The sequence below is a fragment of the Passer montanus genome, unplaced genomic scaffold (assembly GCF_014805655.1).
Source record: "Passer montanus isolate IOZ18808 unplaced genomic scaffold, ASM1480565v1 scaffold49, whole genome shotgun sequence".
Lineage (NCBI taxonomy): Eukaryota > Metazoa > Chordata > Aves > Passeriformes > Passeridae > Passer > Passer montanus.
Window position 1 is genome coordinate 1,762,745 of NW_024369818.1, and position 23,375 is coordinate 1,786,119.

Here is a 23,375-nt window from a genome sequence, read left to right on the forward strand (position 1 = left end):
TAATTTTTGTGGTTTTAAACATATCCAAAAGTGAACGTCAATGTATAATCCCCAAAATGTCAGCCTTTCCTTTTAGGGTCTAAGCAGACCCCTGATGAAAATTTCAGTGTTTGTAGGTGCTGCAGGAGTGGATTATCCTTGGAATTGGAGTTTCCCAATGTGAGGAGAGAAATCATGCTTGGAATCAGTCTGATATCTCAAAAAACTCAACAAATAGAGATTGGGAAGAAACTGACACTACAATACTATAAAAATAATGTCTGAATAATGAATATTATTGACTTCATTGAATTTAATTTAGGTGTAAGGGAGATCTTAAGCACATGAATAAAAATACTTACTTTATGGAGGGAAAAGCAGCAAAATAGAGGAAATGGTTTCTCTGCTTCTCCCCATTAAGAGCACTGAAAGAATTTAAGATTGGTGCAAAGAGACAGTAATTCAGAAACACAAAGCTTAAATAATTTCCAAAGCCTACACATTTCTCAAGTTTTGCTGTAATTCTTCCACAAGCACAAAATAGATGCCTACAGAGGCAAGATATTAAAGTACCTTGAAAAATACTAAGTGATGCTCCATATAGTGAAAAGTGAAATAAAACTACAATATAGAAATTCTGTATTGGATGAGGTTGGATGTTGCTTTCAAAAGCTGCATAAAATGGAAGCCATTAGCTTCTAGTTGCATTTAAGCAGTGGAGTTATAAAACCAGAATGATATAAAATTGTAAATTATAATCAGGCAGGTAATGTTACACGTTAGAGGAAGATGGTTTGGTTTGAATACAATGTTTCAGGAGATGTTTTAAAAAAGTATTCATGGCAAGGGTAATAAAGTATTGGACTGCTGAGATATAAAGGCTTTTTTGTCAGAGTACAGAGATTGCCCCTGGAAGCAGACCTTTTTTTTCTCCCCTGAAATTTACCTTGAGGAGCTCCAAAACACATTCATTCCACTGAAATATTGCCACTTCTTCCTTCTTCACAGAAAATCGTCATTTCTGTCATTTGTAGGTATTTCTCAGTGCTTGCTATTATTTACTTGAGAAATCAAGGGAAATCAAAATTATACATAAATGGTCATTAATACGCACTCGGATGACAAGCCTATATTTTTTTTCCCCTCTTTACCCTGTGAAAGTTTTCATCTGAGAAAATGGAGCTTCAAGCATTTGCTTCTCCCATCCTGATGGGGCTGTTAATGAGAGTGGCAGGAGCTGCTGGGGGACTGCTCTGGGGGAAAGGCAGAGTCACTGCAGTGACAGCAGAGCTGCCAGCAGGCAGCACAGGTGGGTGGCACTTGGAGGATGAAGTGCTTTTGAAGCAGGATCTGCTTCCTCTACTTCTCTCTAATCCTGCCAGGTGGGGTTTAGGGACAATTGGTGTTTAGGGAATTCTGTGTAAGAATGGCATTGGTGTGCCTCTGTCACCATCACATCAAAAATAAATAAATACCCATGGATACGTTGAAAAGAAAAAGATGTACGTTGGTTTATCAGCCAAATGAGAGAGCTGGGGCTGCCCAGCCTGGAGAGGAGAAGGCTCTGGGCCAACCTCAGAGCCCCTTCCACTGCCTGAAGGAGCTCCAGGAGAGAGGGAGAGGAACCTTGGACCAGGGCCTGGAGTGACAGGACAGGGAACGGCCTTAAACTGAAGGAGGGTGGGTTCAGATTTAGAAATCCAGCACAATTTCTGTCCTGTGAGGGTGGGCAGGCCCTGGCACAGAGTGCCCAGAGCAGCTGGGGCTGCCCCTGGATCCCTGGCAGTGCCCAAGGCCAGGCTGGATGGGGCTGGGAGCAGCCTGGGACAGTGGGAGGTGTCCCTGCCATGGCAGGGGGGAGAAGGGGCTGATTTTTAAGGCTCTTTCTAACCCTTTTCCATGGCTCCATCCACTGCAGTGCAGGAACACTTTGCACTTGTTTCTTCTTCCCCACAGGCAGCTCAGCAAGAACAGGCTGAGGGGACAAGAGCCATAAGGAGAGAGAAAGTCAGATTGTCAGGAATAGTGGGAAAAGAGGGGACACAGGAGTTCAAGTTGTATAAATAATAATTGTGTTTGTACATTACTGCACCCACAACTCCAGTTATACTCTGTTTTCCCACTGGTTTTGATGCCAAACAAGCAGGATTAAATCCTTCTTTAAAAGTATCTTCCCCAGGAATGACAATGAAGTGTTCCCGTGTGACCAGAGTCAACTGGAAAATCTTTTTGCCAATGACTCAAGTAATATTACCCAAGATAATTAATGAGGTTGGGGTAAAAGAGGTATCTGATTCCTAATAAAAAAGTGCTCTAGTCCCATTTATTTTATTTTATGTTCATGTTTTATAAGTGCATTCTGAATATGCAGTCCATGATTCAAACACCACACTGTTTTTAAGCTGTAAAATCGTACGCAAAGCCAATAAGTACAAAAATATGAATCTTAAAATTATATTCTGATATTTGTGTTACAAACTTGAGAACTGATAGACCTGTTAAACTGAAATATCAGCCTCTCAACAGCAAGCAGTAGTAATAAACTGAACTATTTCAGTAACTGTAAACATAATAAAAATCCTCATGATGAATCTCAGAAAAGTTCATTTGATGAAACTCATAAAAAACACACTGAATCCAAAGGAATGAATAATTCTGCATTACTGATAAAACCTAGCTAACCTTTTTTTCAAGTGGCAAGAAGTCATGTTTTGCTAAAGAAGTAACAGTAAAAAGTAAAGGTCCAGAAAAATATCAAGATCTCTGTAACTGAAGTTCACCTGAACTGATAAAAATGCTTCCAAGTTGAAGGTATATTGAAGAGCCTTTTAAGACTGTGCATTTATTCTTGTGGCAATATTATAGTTGCTTCATTATTGGTATAGTTTGGTGACAGTGTCAGTTGGTAACTGTGAATTATCAGGATTTGTACTTCAGTTTGACCAAGCAAACCATTTGGGGCTTACAGCTATTTCCTCTGATTCAGATGGGGAAAGAGGACCAATTTTAAATAGGGTTAAAATTTCGATGTCAAATAGTTTTAGTTACAACAGAGAAGAAACTCACTTGGTTTATTTAGCCTAATTAAAGTCAAGAAAATATTGTAATTAATAGGCTGGAGCCTATTAATACTCTGAGTGAGCTTAAACCCATAGTTTTGTAATTGAATTAACTTAAAAAGGTAAATATTCTCATTTTTCTGTAGTTCACAAGAGGTGTTTTCCCCCTGCTGTAGTATGTTATCTGCGACATAATTTGGAAGATCTGATTGCTTTGCTGCTTTTCCTGAACTGACAGATGATTTTGTGCAAGCTCTCAATTTTCCTTCCCAATTCCCCAACTTGAGGATTGTCATACCAAGCTTTATTGCCTTTGCAATGAATTTTTTCCTTGGGAGATACTATTTTGAGCACAGATTTTCTGTAACAGTGGGAATTATTATCTGTGACTAATAACAATCTCTGTGGAGCTTGTTATACAACGAAGACTGATCATGTGCTTGAATATATTCATGTGATTGCTTGCAGCTACAAGTAGCTTAAATTTCTGTAAGTTGCTGCTTTATCAAAAATGATTTTTTTCCCTGCTGAAATAAGGTAAATTATTAAACTACTGCTACTTTAACTCAAGTTCAATAATACTTAGGTGAACTTGCATGCAACAATCTAGAAAAATGTATGAATTCACAGTGGTTACTCTGGTCCTCGAACTGTTCTAAGAGAATTTTAATTGTAATTTGAGTAGATCCTTCTATAGCTGACCTTGTTTCTAAAATAACATTTCTTCAGAAGTGCCCCATAGATGTGCCAATAATAAGATACCAGTAGAGAAGGTTTTACTTGGAACCTACTGTTATCCTCGTTTATTTATTTTTTAAACAGCTCTTGTTTGGTGTAAATGTTCTGAGAATTCATTATCGTTCCGGGGACAGTGTGGAGCTCTCCAGAACATCCAGGCTTTGCAGGAAGATCAGAGTCAGGATGTTCTTTGTTCTATGTGGCTGAATTTCATATTCTAATCCCCATTCAAGTATTTGTGTAGGAGAAAACTAGAAGGCAAGGCAATCTGTGGTAATAAAGAGTGCAGGACTGATGGTTGTGTAAACATGAAGTTCATTACCTTGTTTTCTGTGGATTTTTGTAGGTAACAAGATGATTTTTAAGGTCCCTTCCAAACCAGGCCATGCTGTGAGTCTATTATGCCAAATTTGTGCAGCTGGTAGACATGTCTACTTTGGATTTGCTTCTGTTAAGTCAACCCTGAGGATGTAAAATAAAAATGAAAGGGAACAACAGGAGCTTATTACTGGATAAAAGATTGCAAACCAAGTGTCAGCAGTGAGAGCCACAAGGAATTTGTGTTGGGCAAGTGCAGAAATGAGGATGCTGGAGGCAGCGCCAGTGCTGGGGTTGGTTCTCTGTAGAAAATGCACATGGGATGGATTTATTTTGGAGGGTCTGGAATAATGAAGAAGTGCATGCTGATGTTCAGTAATATTTCATTGTGAGGCCAATTGCCCGGGCACTGTCACCTGTTGGGTACCTAATGCTGTCCTGGGAGATGGGACATGAGATTTTGGGTGTGATGGGGAGGGGGTGGAGGATGGGGACTGCAAGCAGAGCAGGGGAAGTCATTAGAAAATAAGAAGTGTTTTCAAAAACTCTGTGAGGATCTGATTGCCATCTGAGTTCTGTCACTTCAGAGTATAAACACAGCATGATTATTGGAATTGAAGTGTTTCTACTGCGGAGCGTGAAGCAAGGTCAAAAAGGAGAGTAATTTGGATTGTGCAAGTTAAACAATGATTTTTTAAAAATACTTTGTCACAGAGCTATCAAAAAATGGCAATTGATGAAGAGGCCAGGGAAGAGGTTGTAACTGTGTATCCTTAACTGTGTGAAGTTGTCAAACTGTAGAGGAACTTAATTTTAATGAAACCCTGTCCTGTGGTTCTGTCACACTGCTGGGGAGTGGAAGGCACAGAAAGCCCTTCAAGCCTTGACATTTTATTCCAAACTAGGATGATGATGATGATGATTTCTACCTCGTGGTTTTCCACACTTTCAAACCCTTGAGCCAACCATGGGATACACATGGACCCAGCAGAGTTGTGCCAAGATTGGTTCTGAGGCATCTGCTGTGAGTCACCCTTGCTCCAGCAAAGATGAGAGCTGACATCAGCTCAATGCTCCCTAAAGTGACTTTAAAGATGTTGTTAGAGGCTTCTTTTCACAGGGTCAGCCACTAAAATAACTTTATCTGCAGTGCTGCACTGATTTGGATGATTTTTTTATTGTAATACTCCTTCAGTTGCCTTGATTGAAAAGTCACTGGGGAGTGACTGACACATACTCTTGTCAAACTCTTGTCCAGCAAAGATAAGTTTTAGTTGCCTTAATGCCAAACTGATGGCTTCAGCCTGCTTGTCCTGGCCCCACTGGTTGAAATTTAGGAAATCTCTTCACTCTCACAAGAAAACAAAGTCTCTGTTGACTTGCAGTGCTACCAGGAAATGATGGCAACACAAACTTATTTAGACTTTGTGGGACAGCAGATGAGGGGGAAGGCCCAGGGGAATTTGTCTCCTTTGCCCAGAGCCTTGTTTTTGCATAGATGCCTTGCAGATCTGTGCTGCTTTTGAGAATTGAGGAGGGAGGCTGCTCTGGCACTCTTATGACTGGAGTTTCATTTATTATGTGCTATTTTGATAAATTACTCATTGATGCCCTGAGAGTATTTTCTCTGATCTGTCTGTTCTTTTGTATTGTTCCAATTATTTATTTTAACTTCCTTTTGTCTTTAAATCCTCAGAATGATAACACACGTTTCATCCCTATGCATTTTTAATTCTTTGTCCCACGGACTGATAAATAATCATATTGTCAAATCCTGCTTGTGTTAGTGTTTTTGAGCTGGTGGGAGTACTTTGGATAGCTCATTAAACTTAATATATAGGAAAATTTATTATAGATAAGAGGAACAATTACCAGAAACTACATTATGAAATGTTTGTCAAAGTTGAGTAGCTTAAATATTGATGAAGTCGAACAGAAGAATCAATGGCAGTTCCTGAGCTGGATTCTGGAGCAGCAGAGTACAACTTCATTTAGCATCACAGTCTCTCTCCCACATCCTACATAAATCATGGAACTCATTCCAATATATTGGGTTTATGGTTGGGAAACCTCACAAAGTTTTCAGAAACCTGGTGAGTTTATCATGAGAGGCCAAAGACCAAGAACAGCATTCCTGATTTGTTCCACACTTGTGGGATAAACTCTTCTTACCAAGCAGTGATTGCAGGTCGTGTGGTTTTGTGTGGGTTTTCTTTTTTCCCTTCCTAATGTAGCCTTAAAACAGAATTCAAATTTGTACTTGATAAATGAGTCCTACAGCTCTGAAACATTTGGTAAATCAATACACTTATGTTTGATTCTCTCTGCAGTTGTGTTTTGTGTTATTTTCATCCTGCTTTGCAGAGTTGAACTGCAATTCTGAAAGGGAGGAATTTCCTTCCCACCTCCCCTGCCCCCAGCCCTGCAAATGCCTCAACTGGGAGCTCAGATGAGGACTTGTCCCCTCATCTCCTACCTACCACTTCTGGATTTTAGTTTATTTTCATTTTTACTCAGTAATATCTGATAAGCTTTTAATATGAAATAAATTTGGCATTGCAGTGTGTTCAGGAGTTACAGTTTAAGGCTACAGGCACTGAATGGCTGGGTAGTTCTGAGGTGTGTTGAATCTTTAGGTGTAATGACATAGTTTGAACTTGTTTTGTGCATGCATGCCTGAGAATGAAAAGACAAAAGTTAGTTTCATACAAATATATTTGAAAGAAGTTTCAAGTTCTTGGTGTGCAGCTGGGGACTCTGGTCTAATCCCTGTGACTGGTGTGTGGAGGGATGAGAACTGGAAAAGCAGAGAACCCTGGAAATGCATTTCTGCATCCTGTTCCCAGCACCACCCACCCCCCCAAAGGAAAAAATATAACACTGTTTCCATGGAAAAATCAACATGATAGAGGACTGCTGGATAGCCAGTACCATTTTTTAAAATCCAATTGGTTGCAGCTGTACTGAGAGGGAACAAATGTTTTGCTGCCTTTGCTGCCAAATAATAGATTATATTTGGAAGCATAAGACTAATGAAAAAATACAGTTCAGAAACAGAGTGATTGCCAAGCTTCAGGCGTAAGAAAGAAAACTGTTAGCTTGCTTTGTAAAGCAAACCTCAAAAATTTAGGGTGTTTTTTTTAGATGCAGTGTAAAGTTTATATGTGATGTTGTTTCCTGAGGATCCAGTTCTTCACCATGGCAGTGATGCCAAGCTTCTACTCTCTGCTGGCTGTAATTTATCTCCCCACCAGCAGCTGCCATCTGCTTGGGGAATATTAACCCAGGCTGGGCTGGAGGAGGGCAGCAAGGTGGCAGCAGTGACTGGGAGGGGGAATTGTGCTGTGGAGGGATGGCAGGCACGCTGTCCCTGCTTCCCTGGCTGTGTCCCACGCTCCCCTGGCTCAGGTCACCTGTGTCCCCTGCAGGGTGGCTGTGTTTGGCATGTGGAGCACACCTGGCTTAAGGTCTAGCAGAGGATCAGCAGCTCTTACCCGTGTGATGACTTTATCAAAGGTGACCAAATAATTCAGATATGTACGATCTGGAGTTTTGTTATTTGAAGTTATTAGATATGAGAACCAAAAAAGAAAAATAGTTATTCTCTCCAGCTCCTCATAATCGGACATGGAAGTGGAGTGTGTGCCATTAAATCTTGTTAGGGCAAACAAACAGGTTATTTACTTTTCAGTCATTTTCTCATTGTCATGATGGAAGCATTGATTTGTATCTTTTAGAGATCTATACCTGGAGCTCAAGTGGCACAGGTGGATGGCAGTGCTTCGGCTAAATGCAATCAATAATGCCATCTGACACAGAGCAGAGAAGAAATATCTTTACAACACCAAGCAATGCAATCTGATCCACGCTCGGGGTATTGAGCGACTCATCAAATATCTGTGCAACAAGCAGGGATTGATTTTACAGTCCCTGCCCACCTGATGGGAATGTGAGTGTGCATCACTGAGCAGCATTCATGCAAACTTCTGTCTGCTGAGCTGGTGGTAAGATTTTACTAAAACATGCTGCAGTTCCTGATTTTTATTTTTTTTACGGCTTGGTGATGAATGATTTAGGAATTTAAACCCTCACCTTTAGAAATCACCATCTGTTACTGATGTCTTTAGCAGCTTAACTCAGTATAATTCAAATTGCAGTTACCTCTGACCTAAGAACTGTGTGTTACTACACCAGCAGTATCCTTAAAAAGCATTATTTTGTTTCCTATTGGGAATATGTTCAGGCATTGTTAGAAAGGGAAATTAACTTCAGAGGTCTGGAGTGCCTGGGAGTTGAAGGTCAAAGATGCAACTTTCTGTTGGTTCCAAACAAAGATGGGATCAGCCCCTTTCCAGGTCAGCATCTGTGGTCAGGCTGAAGTGTGTTTGGCAGTGTGTTTGAGGGGTTTCATAAAGAAAACACTTTCCTCCATCACGATGAAACACGTTTCATAGCAGCTGTTGTTGGGTATCATGAAACACTTGTTTATATAAATAAAATATATGTTCATGGGAAAATGTGCTGCTGTCACACTTGGAAAAGCTAGTGTACACCTGGATTCCAAAGCTTATATTGCTCCTAATACATATGGAATCACTGCAAGTTGTGTAAAACAACTGTGAATTGTGTAAAATAGATACATTCAAAAGAGCAGAATGATAAACAGAGTTCCAAGCCTTTTTTGGTTTTGTTTTTCACTTGGACACCCTTGAGTATGGACATTGTGCTAGATTTTTCATTTTGGACACAGTGCTTCCTAAATTAAAATTCACCTGCTGAAAGCTTGCCTGTTGCAAATACTTGATTCGATTTGTCAACTATTAGTAGTATATTTTGGAACCAATTTAATTCTACTTAGTGAGTGTTCACATGAATTTGAATTAGTTTAGTGATATTTGAATTTTTTCAAGGATATCCTTGGCCCTGCTACTACAGGGCCTTCAGGCACAAATAGTCCTAAACGTGCAGGTGTTTAGCAGATAGAATAAAACTGTAGAGGTGCAGGTGTGCACAGCAGGTTTATCAAGTGAGCTTTCTGCACAACATAACAAACTGTGTTTTTCTGGGAGTTCAGAGGGAATTGCTGCTGTGGCTCTCTGGCTGCCCTCTCTCTGTGGCTCTGTGCCGTGCCGTGCTGCCAGGGCCGTGCCGTGCTGCCAGGGCCGTGCCGTGCCATGCTGCCAGGGCCGTGCCGTGCCATGCTGCCAGGGCTGTGCCATGCTCCAGGGCCGTGCCATGCTCCAGGGCCGTGCCGTGCCATGCTCCAGGGCTGTGCCGTGCCGTGCTGCCAGAGCTGTGCCATGCTGCCAGGGCCATGCCGTGCCGTGCTGCCAGGGCCGTGCCGTGCCGTGCTGCCGGGGCCGTGCCGTGCCATGCTGCCAGAGCTGTGCCATGCCATGCTCCAGGGCTGTGCTGTGCCATGCTGCCAGGGCCGTGCCGTGCCATGCTGCCAGGGCTGTGCCATGCTCCAGGGCTGTGCTGTCTCTGCCCTGCAGATTTGCTCTCATGGATGGCTTCAGTTCATGGCCCACTCTGCAAGTGACAAGTGACACTGTGGTGCTGGCTGTGCCAGGCTGCACGAGCTGGATGAATTCACAGAATGATGAGGTTGAAAGAGATCTTCCAACCTTTCAAGATTGAGTCCAACCCAGCCCCAACATCTCAACTCAACCCTGGCACCCAGAGCCACATCCAGGCTTTGTTAAACACATCCAGGTATGGTGACTCCACCACCTCCCTGGGCAGCCATCCCAGAACTTTATCACTCTTTCCATAAAAACTTTTTTCCTGATATCCAACCTGTATTTCCCTTGGTGCAGCTGGAGGCTGTGTGCTCTGGTTGTGTCAGTGCTGCCTGGAGAAAGAGCCCAGCCCTCCCTGAGCACAGGCACCTTTCAGGAGCTACAGAAGGTGCGCTGCAGCCTCCTTGGGCTGTGCCTGATGCAGCAGGGCTGAGGTGGGGATGCAGGGCACTGCTGAGCATGCAGGTGCTGCTGTGGCTGCAGCAGCAGTGCCACGGCTGTGGTCCCCAGGCTGTCACTCTGATGAAGGCTGCTCTCCATGTGCCAGGGAGCACAGGCTGTGCAGCTGACTCACGGGCTGACGTTGGCGTTCTGGCACACAAACAGTTTGTAGAATGCTGCCAGCTCTGCCTTGCTGGGCTGCATCTATTTGCCCCAAGTTTTTGAGTTCTTTTCCAGCGCTGGCAGGTTTGGTGGAGCTGTAACCTGTGCATCCCCCAGCACTCAACTTCTTAAACCTGTGAGATGTGCAAGTGTTTGAGGTGGTGCCTAGGCAAAAGATCCTCTAAAACCTCGTGGAAGATTTGTTCTTTTCATTTGATGCTGGTGTTATGAGAGGCAGAGAGGGAAAAAATATCTTGTGAAAGACCTTTCCCCCACCATCACCTGCCAGGCTATATTTTATCTTTGCTCAGGATTTGCTGCAGCCCCAGAACTGAGTTTTTGGGTGATAAAGCAGCTCCCCATTTGTGCTGGGTGAGTAGGGACATCAATTGCCCACATGGCTGGGTCTGACCTTACCTGTCCTGCACAGTTACAGACTGATGGGTGGAATGGGACCTCAAAATAAAACACTCACTGAGGTCACTTGGGCTGCAATTTGGCCTCTGTTTTTTGCTGGTGTTCCTGCAGGTGATACTGGCCAAAATCTGCTCTTCAGCTCTGTGTTGTGCTGCTTTTTCTACCGCTATCCCTGGTGTGCCAGTCCTGAGGCTAACATCCTTTGGAGGTGCATGAGAAATGTTGAAAATATTCATACTCAAAACATCATGGCCATCACAATTTTTTTTTAATACTTTCCCTTCTGTAAAGACCTTAAAAAGTCATTTTTCCTGCCCACACAGAGTGTTGTTTTTCTGAGCTTGCTTTCAGTTGAAAGGGACATTCTGTGGCAATTTCACTTCCATTTGTGTCTGCTCTCTGCAGTGACTTTATTGACCACATAAAGAATGATGATTATTTTTTTATTTTTTTTTATTTTTTATTTTTTTTTTGTTCAGTAGTTCCTTCAAGAGATTCTTCTGAAACTTGGTTTGATTTGGAGAGGGAAAAGGGCTCAAGATAAAAAACTTCCAGGTAAATAAGCATACGTTCTTGCTTGCAGTAGATTTTCTCTAGAATTTCTCCTGATTTGATAAAGACCTGGAGTATTTTTTTGTATTACCTGAATTTAATAGATACTTTAAATTAATTTATTAAGCAGCTCTCATAGTTTAAACTAAGAGCTTGTTCCCCTGGCAGAATGTAAGGAAATTAGGAACTCTTAATGTTTTGGGGTGAGTTGGAGCTTCACCTTAGAGTTCAATGACTTGAACCCTCAGATGAGATGTGGGCATTTTTGTCACTGTTAGTGATGTTCTTCTTTCTCTCAAGCTCTCCAATTAAGGTTGTAAAAAATATTCCCTGGTACAGAAAAAAAATCCAAACTATTCAGGCATTTGAAAGGGTTATGACAACTGGAAACATCACCTTTTTTAAACAGTATTTTTTCCCCTTCCCACATCCTCCAGTGCAGCTGCTCAGAGGTCTTTAACCAAGTTCATAATGGAAACAAATTGCCAAAGCATGGAACACACCATAAACCAGATTTTTTTGCCTGGGGGCTGTGAGAGATGAGTGTGGAGCCTCCTGAGAACAAATGCCTGTGTGGATCAGCAGAGAGCTCTGCTCTGAGCAGGAGCTCTGCTTCCAAAGAGCTCTGCTCACACAAATGGAAATGGCCATCACCCCCTGCTAAGAAGAAATGTGTGCTTTAATAACTTTTTTAAGAAATCTCTCTTTTTGTCCTTAAAATGTTTGGCCTTGCAGGTTGGTACCCGTAGCTTGTGGCGATGGCTGCAGCTGCTGAGCAGCAGAGAAATCTGTTCTGCTGTGTTTTCCAGGCAGACAGGAGTGCCTGCCAGGCCAGCCCCGAGCCAGGCAAAGCTGGGCCAATATGGGCAATATGGAACAGAATTTGATTTAATGGTAGCGTGCCTTTCAGGAGCTTTATTGACTTGATTTCACTGCTGTGCTGAGTTAATCCATGCAGCTTCCAGCTGATCTGGAGTGATGAGTGCTTTTGTCTGCAAAATGCTTTCCAGATAGATTCCAAAGGCTGCCAATAAACAGAACCACAGGTGAAAAGTGTGGCTGCTGAAGGGAAAAAGTGGGTGAAAAGGTGATTATTGGAGGTTGGAACCCCAGAGAAAAGATTAAACAAAAACCTAAATCAGTTTAAGAGCAGATATAGACAACACTGGGATAAGATAACCAATTCCAATTTCCAAAAGGATGCCACTTCTCTTACTCAGAGAGAAAACTTGGCCAATCAGAGTTCTGGGAGCAGAAAAGTCCATTGTTTACAAGATCAGTTTGTTATCCAGGTTACTGTATATTGAGCATTCTCGACCTTACACAAGGCTGAACATTATCTTCATGCATTAATTGTGAAATAAATCTTGCTTCAGTGTTCTAAACAGTGCTTCAGTACTATCACCATCTCTAGGCAGAGACCCCTACAATGGTGCAGATTAAAATCAGAATAGAATAAAAGTTTACTGTGCCCAAAGCAGGGTCCTGCATAAACCTTTTAGCAGAGGGATCTGTGCTGTTTATGCTGGTGATGTCACATCTGTAATTTTTTACCTGTCCAACCATCTTAGAGAAATATTCCTGTGATAAATGGGAACTCCTTCCTCCCTCCCTCCCTGGCCCCATCCAGCAGCTATCAGTGAACCAGATGACTCCTTTACAGTATGAGATTACCAGAAAATATGAACCACTTCTGACCCACAGGTTCGTATTAATATTTCAGAAAACATCTGGAATTAACAGCATCATTTGTATAAGGATCTGACAGGAAAAAATTTGTTTATGGTGTAGAAAAATTATACTTAGAAAATGTCTTTTGTGCTCTTGTTTCTTAATATACATATAAAACTTCCTATTTCACTGGTTTGGTTGCTTTGAGCAACATGATTAAACTAGAATTTTGCATATCACAACTGTAGCTTTTACAGTATTTGGAGGGATGGGGTGAAAAATGTGCAAGTCAAACCTGTCTGCCTTGGACAATGGGGAGCAAATAGATATTAAAGAAGTAATTGATAAATTGGGCAGTTCATTTGGATTAGTGACAAATGACAGCTGAGCAGGAGTCACTGCCATAAATCCAGAGGGACACTGCAAAATACTGTCCTTTAGTGGGAACACTTTATCAATTTCTCTGTGTTTAGATAAAAGGCTGAATCAAACCAATCTATATTTGTAACCTTGGATTAGAAGCATAAAGATAGTGCTGTTGTCACCATTTAATCCTGGTAATGCCCACACAGCCAGAATCAGAACTTTGAGATGTGTCTGTTCAGCTCTTTCCTGCTGGAAAGATCTTCAGAATATATGAGATAGAGCACAGCAAATCTTCCTCTCTGTCTTCTGCTTCTTCTCCTGCATCCTGCCAGGACAGGTCGTTGCTCCAGGCCTGGTTTCAATCACCTTTTTCATTTTAGGAGCAGCAGCAGGCTGCACAGAGGCTGCTGCAGTCCCAGGAATTTTCCTGGTCCTTGCTGGGAGGTTTGTGTTTCACACAAGGCACAGTCCCCTCCCTAGCTGCAGGTTCTCAGCTCCACGTTGTGCCTTTCTTTTCCCAGCAGAAGAAAGCAGAAATGACATTTTCTTGTTGTCCATTTGTTGCCCTGGAGCAGCTGCAGCCCTGGAGGCCTGCCCCTGTGTCCCTCTTGGAATGGATGCAGACACTCAGAACAAACTGTCCTGGTGTGCTCCATTCTGACATCAGTCCATCTGCTCTTCAAGAAAAAGAAGTAGAAAAATATCTAATGAGTGACAGTGGTCAGATATTGGAGGTGAATTTTAAATAAAAGGAATCTGAAACTAACCAGGCATTGCACAAACAGCAATTTAAGATGAATAATTCTCTCTTCTAAGGGAAAAAGACAGTCTGCAGGGAGAGCCTGGCCTCACTGCTTGATGGGTTTGAACCAGAATGGAGAGGAGAGAGGAACTCCTCGGGGTGTGCTTTGGCAGAATTATGAAATAAATATAAAAATGTACTGTGTGGGAATACTTTCCTCTGTTACGAATGGTTTGAAACATTCTTAGGGTTTTTGGCCAACTGAATACATAATCCTTTAACTATAACATCCTTGGCAAAGAGTGTGCTTCAGCCTCTGTCTTGTTGGAAGATGCTGCTCTGTTCAAAACTGATTTATTTCAGTTTGGTGTGCACTGCAGTTTGGAGGTGGCACTTGGGGTCACAGTTCAGGGGTGATTGTGGTGGTGCTGGAACACAGTTGGAGCAGGTGATCTTTAAGTTCTCTGTGAACCTTGATGATTCCATGGTTTGTAATATATAAGTGATGCATGACTCTATGATTGTGTGTAGCAGGGCACTAAATGACATTAATACAAGCTGAGGGTTTATTAGCTGCCTGATTATTTATGGATATATCAGTTTTTTAGTACTGTCTTGCTTAATCCATAAGCATTGTGGTGTTTTAAATGAATTACACCTTGGGGCTGCAGTCGCAGAGGGAGAGCCAGGCCCCTGAGGAGGGCTCTGTGTTCTTGGGGCTGAAGCTGCAGCTCAGCCCTGGTGAATCCTCACAGTCACTCCCAAAGAGGAGATCTCTGAAAAAGCAAATGGACACCATGCAAACAGGCAGGATTAAACCAGGATATTTCCTTAACTCCCCAAAGAATTATGAAGAATGACGTTTTCACTCTAAAAAGTGGGAAAGGAGGTGTTGCAGTTTTAGGGACTGGAGTGTCTGTGTGCTGATGTCAACACAGCAAAAGGTCTCCAGTCACAACAATGAAAAATGGCACTAGCACTGCTGCCTCAGTTCTGCATTAGCATCTTGGCTCATCATTCAGAGATTTAGAGCACAGAATAATAGTTTTCTCCTTCAAGTTAAGGTTAAAGAGCAAATTCTTAACACAAATGTTTCGTATAAAATTGATTTCATTCTGGTAAATCTGAGAACAAACAAATCCTCTCTCTAGTGCAATGCCTGTAAATAATTTATTTGAAAGCATTTACACAATCAGAAAAAAACAGGGTTGAAGGAGGAGGTCATCTAATCCACTGAACTCTCTTTTAAATCTATCTCTGCTTAAAAATCTCAATGCAGTACCAGAAACTATTTTATTAGAGTGGCATGATGAAGTTCTTCACTAACTTACAGTGAAGAATTGCCTACTTCTAATTCATTTCCCTGGAAGCAGGGGAAAGTCACCATCTTAGAGCTGTTCTGTGGGCATTGAAGTGAGGTTTTCCTTTTTCTCCTTTCACTTTACTGGCAGTTTTTGTTACATTTTGAAGTTTTTAAACAGTAACTTTAGTCTAAAGACCATAAAGACTTGTATCTGCTGATATTTGAGGGATTTGTGTTGGTGATTTTGTGTATCTCTGCTCAACTCAAGCTGATTCTCACTTTGAATTAATTATTTTGATTATTCTTTTCCCATCTGGGCAGTCCAGTGCCAAGCCATCCTTTTGGAAAATGATGCAACTTGGGTGCTTAGCTGTAAATTATAACCACTCCTCTGGGGATGTGTTAGGAGTGGAGGTGGAAGCAACTTTAGCTGAGCCAAGGGAAGATGGAGGAGATGGTGCAAGGTGTGAGTATGCTCAGGGTGTTTGTGTGAGGGAAGAAGGCATTGTAAACAGGGTAATGTGTGCTGCACCTACTACATCATCCAGCAAAAGCAGGAGGATGATGGTGGAAAGCTGCTCAATGTGTATAAAGCCCCAACAAATGTTTTTTTTTGTCTTTAAGACTGGTACAAGTTGAAAACTTGCTGAGCAAAAATATTTAGAAATAAAGGCAATGGAGCTGGCGGGAGAGTTGCTGCTGGAATCAATAATAAAAGGATAATCTGTCTTTCTTTGTGGTACACAAAGCAATAATCTGTTGTTCAGATTGATTAAATGCCTCAGCTCTGCTTCGATTATTAATCAATCTCCAAACCAGTTATTGTGAGTATAATACAAAGTGCTGGAGATTGTGGATAGTGGTGATGGCAGCAGGAGGGTGGGGGAGTCTTTTCTCCATCTTGGGAACAAAATGGAGCTGAGGTGAGGTGGAGGGTCTGTGTGGATGGGTTTTTGTTGGTTTACATGTGAGAGGTTTGACTGCAGAATTCTAAAAGGGGGTCTGAAGGTCAAGGTGACACAAGCCAGGGTGATTTTGATCTCTGATTCACAAATGGAGGAGGTGCCATTGACCAGACAGAGAAGGAATGTAAAATATGAGAACAAAGCTTGGCTAGAAAAGCCTGACCAGTTACCTTTTGGAACCATGCTGTTGTCTGGTGTATTCTTTGCACTAATAATTTATTTAATTTCATTCTTACACTACAGCTTTTTGAGTTGTGGGCTAGCCTGGGCTTTCAGCTTTCAAGCTTTTTAAGTTATGAGGAAAAAATCTCTCCTTCCTATGTATTTTGCACATTCTTTTAGTGGGGTCACATTATTGCCAAAGTGGTTTGTTGATTTTACTAGTAGGTTAGGTGATGTTTTAAAAGGCAGTGGAAAGAGTCAAAATTCAACTTGTCTGAATGGCTCTTTACTTCTGAAAGGGGGAGGTTGGGTTTGCCTTTCTTTATCTTTTTTGACTTCTCTTAAGAGATACAAATATACCTGTTTGACTTAAATTTATCAATCACACTTCATGAAATGCAAAATCACTTCAGGCCCTGAGTAGTAACCTTTAATTTGTCTCCCCTTTGAGTCCAGGGTTGGACTTTCCAGAGGTCCCTCTCAACTTCTCTTACTCACCTTAGTCATCCCAGCCTGGCAGGACTCGGAGGAATTAAATCAATTTCTTCTCCCTGGGAACAGCTCCATTGTGAGTACCCTGTCCCTGAGGATTTGCACACATGTCACAAATGCATGTTTGTTTTGTTCCATTCTTTTGGGTTGTTGTTTGCAAACTCTCATTGGATATTCAGAAGAATCTTCACCTTTTGAACAGGACTGGCCTGAATGATTAATGATGGATTATGCTGACAGTATAAATTTAATTGCATTTTCTACCTTGACTTTTTTTCCAGTTGTGTTTGAGGTTCAGATTTTGTGGTTTTTGTTTGTTGGTTTGGATTTTTTTTTTTAATGGCAGGATGCAATAATGAAGCTGATGATAAAAATGCCTATAAAAATTCTGGCAAATTTATAACAGAACAACATAGCTTGATTTCTTATTTTTCTATCCATCTGGTCATTAGGCCTTTCCAACTGTCAGTGTCTAATATAATCTCCTTTAATAGCAGCATATAATTAGCTTTATGCTGATCAGAGGCATTTGGGATGATGGTGGTAACATTTAAATCCGAATATCAAAATCCCAAAGAAGATAACTCAAACAGACATATGTCCAAGCCAGCATTTATGACTTTCAGTCCTAAAGTCTATAACTGGTGATTTAGGCATGTGAGCTTTGAACTGTGGCATGGAAATTTATCAATTATGAATCCTCAGGAGTTCTGGCAGCAAAGTACAGATGTCTCTCCAAATGGTAATGTGGTAATATGTCACTTTATCCCCCTCCATACAGTCCTGTTCCTGCTTCAGATATTTAATTCCTTCTTACTTGTCTAATTTCTTATTTTAAAAAGGTAGTGAAAGTCTTGCCATTGTTCTGTTAGGAACAAACTCCATTTTTAAGCTTCATCCAGAGCTCTGTGTATGCACCCCAGTATATTTCCTAGTGGGTCTTTTGGGAGGTGATTTTGAGGTGAATTTCTGTTACTGCACTTATCTGATAAATGTTTTGCAAATATTATATCGTGGTTGCCATTGATAGGCAGACCAAAGAAGGGTGTTGATGGTACTGAAATTGGGACTTGATCCTGAAAGTTCTGTTTCTCCCAGTTCTTTCAGAGAACACCTGCTTTGAACAGCTGCTTCCAGAGGTGTTTTTTGCATAATTCCTGACAATTCAGGTATTTGGTCATAAAAGCCCTAAGTATGGGGCAGGATTTCCAACACTACAGAAATGCATTGATTGACTAGATCTGGCAAATTCTTTGGTTCCTTGGAACATATTGGAACATCAAGCTCTGTATTCTGCTCTGCAGCCAGCCAGGATAAACCAAGAAAGGCTTCAAAAAAGGAAATACACCTTGACAAGTGAAAATTACATCTCCTGCATTATGGTTCTTTAAAGCTGGAATTGTCTTTGAGTTTAGGCTTTCAGTTCTTCAATAAAAGATCACAGTTCCCTTTTTGTTCTCTGGCACTGTAACCCATTTGAGAATTCTGTCAACACCCCTTTCAAAAAATGCAGAAACTTGTTAAGATTTGTAGGAGAAAAAAACCTATCCAAGTTACCTTTTGCTCATAACTTGAAGTGCACAGCCAGAGCTTCCTCCAAGAAATGTTTCAGTGCTAGAAAAGGAAAAGCAGCTCTGTTTCCATATGGTCCCTGTTGAGAGTAAGTAGTGGCAAACCCTAGGGTTTATTTTTGGCCTGGTGGTTTGTTCAGGGATTATTTTGGTTGTCCACTGCTCTGCTCTGACCAGAGTGCGAGGCCACACCTGAGCTCTGACAGGTACCAGAGGGTCCATGCAGCTCTTGGTGCCTGGATGTGCAGCACGTTGGCTTCTCCCCAAGGAGATCTGCCAGGATTCATTGCAGGATCCGTTCCTTCCCTCCCTCCTTTAATTTCCTGCATCATTTAACCGGTGTTTTCTGTGGCAGAACTGCTCTGCACATCAGTGCTTCCCTTTATGTTTGTTAATAAATAGTGGTTTCTGCTCCACCAGGGTTTTTAGCAGGGGCTGGTGAACACAATCTCTGCAGGCTGCAGACACAAACTGAAGACACCTCCCAGATGTTTCAGCGAGGAACCAGAACCTGTTAATGATGTGTGGGAAGCAGCCAGTCATTCACATGATGCCTCCCCTTCTCTCTTTCCAATGGATGTAGTTTAGGATTAAACTCTTTCTCTGTTCTTCATATTTTCTGGCTTTTCTCAAGAACCTATCTCCAATTAAACTTCCTTGTACCTCAAACCACCTTTGGACAAAGTGTAATTTTGGTGTGTAGGGTGGGGAAAAGGGAATGCTACAGTCCAAAGTAAATTGAAAAATTATACACCAACAAAGAAGGGCAGGTAGGAATGTTTTATGTAGAGCTGAACATTTAAAAATATCAAATATTTTGAACTATTTTAATATATGCACCAAGCTCTATAGACAAAGCCATTGAAATATTGAGACCCTGAAAGGACTTGCTTTCAAGCTGAATTTAACTGAGTTAATTCTTAATCAAATTTGGTTTTCTTTTTTAAGTTATCAACTATGAAACAAAAATTTTAAAGTATGCCTGATATTTTAGAAGCCTTGAAAATATCCCCAGAGTTCAACAGAGATTTTCAATGTGAACATAATTATTGATAATTGGAGGTATGTGCCCTGCAAGACCATAAGGGGAAACTATAAATAGGATAATTCATAAAAAAGTCCATTCTTATTCAGCAGAACAGAAAAGTTTCAGTAGTGCAGAGATGGTAAGAAAAATTATTCTCACAGAAGCATCTTCAGTGCTCGTTGGGAATGTGATGGGTTTTAGGCTTGTTCCATTAACAGTTCTTTAAGAAATTTAAAAAAAAAACAACCCTGAATAATGTTTCAAAACCCCATTCCAGCCTCTTTCCTGGTGTCTTGGCATTATCTCTGATACATTCAAAGTAGTTTTACCCAACTATTAATTGAATCTTTGGGGGAAGACCAGCAGAATTTTCACTCCTCAGCAAAACCAAAGGGCTACAACTTAAGGCTGTCCTAGATCACTGTAAAATATCAGCCATGGGAATTTCACCCTGAAGAATTAGACCTCTGTGAACCTCCATCTCGTGGCTGTCCCATGTTCATCCAGAGAAAGCACCTGGAGGAATGTGTGACAGAGTGATGTGGGGCAGGAGCAGGGCTGGCAGGATTTCACCTCAGCATCAGTGCAAGTGAGAGGATGCAGCACTTAGAGAAGGCAGAGGTTGAAATCACTGTAAGTATGGCTGATAAAAGTAGAAGAAAGTGGATGTAAACATTAGTGAGCTCCAGTAGATTATTGATTTCTCTTGAGTGGTTTGACAGATAAAATGGTAAAACATTCTTCAAATGCATCACTTGAAGAAAATAGGACAATGCGGCAGGGAGGGGAGGAGATGATGAATGTTACTTTGTTAGAGAGGAGAAAATGCAATTGTTCTGCATGAGGTGTTCATCACTTTCCTTTTTCTATTCTACAGCATTTGATAAACGTCCATTTAGCTGTAGCAGGCAAAAATGTGTTTAAAGTCTGGGTTCATGGGTCATCTTTCAAAGCATTACATCTTAATTGGATTAACTTTTGTTCTGCACTACAGTTTAATGTCCAAGGCTCCCAGCAGTTGTCAGGAGAAAGCAGTGAGGAGTTTGAACAAGGAGGGTGGGATGCACCTGCATTCCCATCAGGGAATGTGTGACTGTGGTTTATCTTAGTTTTCTTTTTCTGCTATTAAACCATCAATAGAATTGTCAATAAAGGAGCTGGCCACTTGTTGGAAAGCTCCCATCTATGGTATAGATAGTCAAGAATGCTCCTGAAAAAGCCACTGGTGTCCCAGCAGCATTAGGAATGGAGTTTCAGAAATTCCCTGAGGGGAAAATTCCCATCAGAGAAATTCCACTGGAGAATAGTGGTCTTGGAGGAGAAGCACAGCACTCCAGACACATCTCTTGGGAATGGCAGTGGGCCTGCCCTCAGAGGGTTTCTGTGATGTTGCACAGGCTGGGAGTGCTGCTGTGAGGTAGGAAGGGAGCACAGCAGACAGGCTTTATGGCAGGCAGATACACACGGGTCTTTCAGGTGGGAAAAGAAAGGGAGCAAGCAAAAATGCTGCACGTAGATTTTTTTGACTTTAAGAAATGTAATCTTGCTTATTTACAAAGAACTCACCAGTTTTGTTCCTTAAAAATTTTGGTGAAAAATGAGGTGCAAATGGGAAGTGGAGGAAGACTTCAGCTGGGAGATGCCAACATTTTTAACAGCACCTTCACCCAGCCCTACAAAATGCTCACTCAGTGTGAATCTCTTCTGTAGTCTCGAGCTTTTTGCTCTAACACACATTTCTATGCACAGCACCTTCCAGCAAAGATTTTCTTTGTTTCTGAGTTAAATTACCATAGCAGATTTCCATGTGCTTTTGGAAGGTGACAGAGACAGCAGTTCTGTTTTCAAGGCAGGTTTTCTGAGAGATCTTTACTATTTATTACACCTATTCCTGGTGGAGGATTGCAATTACTATCCCACTTCCAGCAACTCTTTACCTGAATCCTGGCAGCTCTTAATTATGCGTGAAAGAAGTTACATGCAGAGGAATTTCTCAGAGCAAATTACCTGCGAGGTGCATTCCAGCCTAGAACTCTGCAGCAGGGCCATCTGTCTTGTGCTTCTCATTGGTTATTTTTGCTTCAGGAGCTGGGAGGCTCTGCCTGACTTTTGATACCACAATTTGCACTGGGAAGGAATTTCTGCTGCTGCTTTCCCAATGCTTCTCTCTCTCTTTTTTTCTTTTTCCTCTTCCTTTTCTGTTAGTCAGGTTTGGTTCTGTGTTTCTGTCTTTAAATGAACGTCTTGCAGTCTGCTGCTGAGTCCACTTCTGAGTGTAATGCCTATGGAAACACAAAGAAATAAGTAACAGCCTTTCAAATTTCTGATCAGTTTAATGTTAAACCTTATTTTTCAGCTACATAACTTTATTACCCTTCAGTTATAAATGTTTTATTTTCTGTTTAAGTATTCATTAGCAGAAATGTATTAATGTCTATACTCAGAGAAATGCACCACAATGGCAGTCGTGTTGGAATTGATTTCCAAATTAATTTCCAGCCTGCAGAAGCTGGCATTTTAAAAATGTCCTATTCCAAGTGATACTAAATCCAAGATTTTAAATGATGCCCAGCTCCCAGACCATGTTTAATGAGTAAAGATAACTGAGCCAGGACAGATGCACAGATTCCTGGGCCAGAGTAGGTGTAGGGTGCTGGCAGCTCTGACATTTAATGCAGGAAAAGTCTGTTGCCACACAAAAGCAAGGAAATTCCAGTGTTCTCAAAACATCTAGTTGTGCTATTGTGAAAAGATTTTAATGCATGATCCATCTTACAAGATTTCTGTTTCTGTGGGGAAGTTGGGCTTTATTGCATTGGTACTTCCAGAGAAACTGTTTTCCCTAAAAATATCCAGGAAGCTCTCAAGGTTTTACCACAATTAAATTGCATTTATGATGAGTTATTATTTCCTGCCTCATCAGAGAGGTTATTCAATTATGGATGGTCACTCTGTGTTTTAATAATTCTTTCTGAATTTATATTTCATCAGGAACTTAAGATGGCTTGAACTAAGCCTCATTTATTAAAGGTAATCTTAACAGCACAAGGTATGTTAAATTATAAAATGCAAAGAGTTCCAGGAAAGAGCTGATCATTGGGGACTGTAGTACTAACTTGATTTTCTAGATTGACTGCCATTGATGGCTTCACCACTCCCTAATCAATGTGCTGCAGGAAACAGCTTCATGTGTGACTGTAGTTTATCTTTGTTTTCTCTTTCTGCTATTAAACCATCAATAGAATTGTCAATAAAGGAGCTGGCCACTTGTTGGAAAGCTCCCATCTATGGTATAGATAGTCAAGAATGCTCCTGAAAAAGCCACTGGTGTCCCAGCAGCATTAGGAGTGGAGTTTCAGGAAGCCACGTCAGCATTTGTGCCCTGCAGCTCCTCCACAGCAGGGCCAGGTTTGCAGGGACAAGGTCACCCTGCTGCCCTCAGCGGAAGGGGAGTGCCCAGCTGCTTGGGGATGAGAATTACAGGGCTTTTTTTCCTGCCTAATTAGCAATATTACTTTCTATTTTGCACATCCCTCTGCATGTGTTGGGAAGAAGTCTGCAGGGAGCTCATTATGTTCCCAGCCTTGTAATTGGAGGCTTGCAAAGCTGTACCTTCAGGGGGGTGGGAGGTGCATTCCCTTGAAGGAATCCCTTATCCAGGCTGAAACACTGCTGAAAACTTGTAGGAACTCTGTAGGATGTCTCCTGTGGGGCGTGCTTTATCCTGCCCTGCGTGTTCCTGCAGAGAAGCTGTCCAGATGAATCTTCCTGACACATTTTCACTTTGAGATAATGGCTGAGGGCAGAATTTTGGCTCAGATGTCATCTGTTAATGAGTCTCTAAGCAATGAATGGGTTTGGGGAGAAAAAGGACACAATGAAACCTTG

General features: G+C 41.5%; 1 long non-coding RNA gene across 1 annotated transcript in view; it reads left to right on the plus strand.

Annotated features, from left to right (window-relative positions):
- The window catches only part of LOC120508766, a 101,757-nt gene that overhangs the window by 31,219 nt on the left and 47,163 nt on the right, over positions 1–23,375 (plus strand). The gene's annotated exons all lie outside the window — the stretch shown is intronic.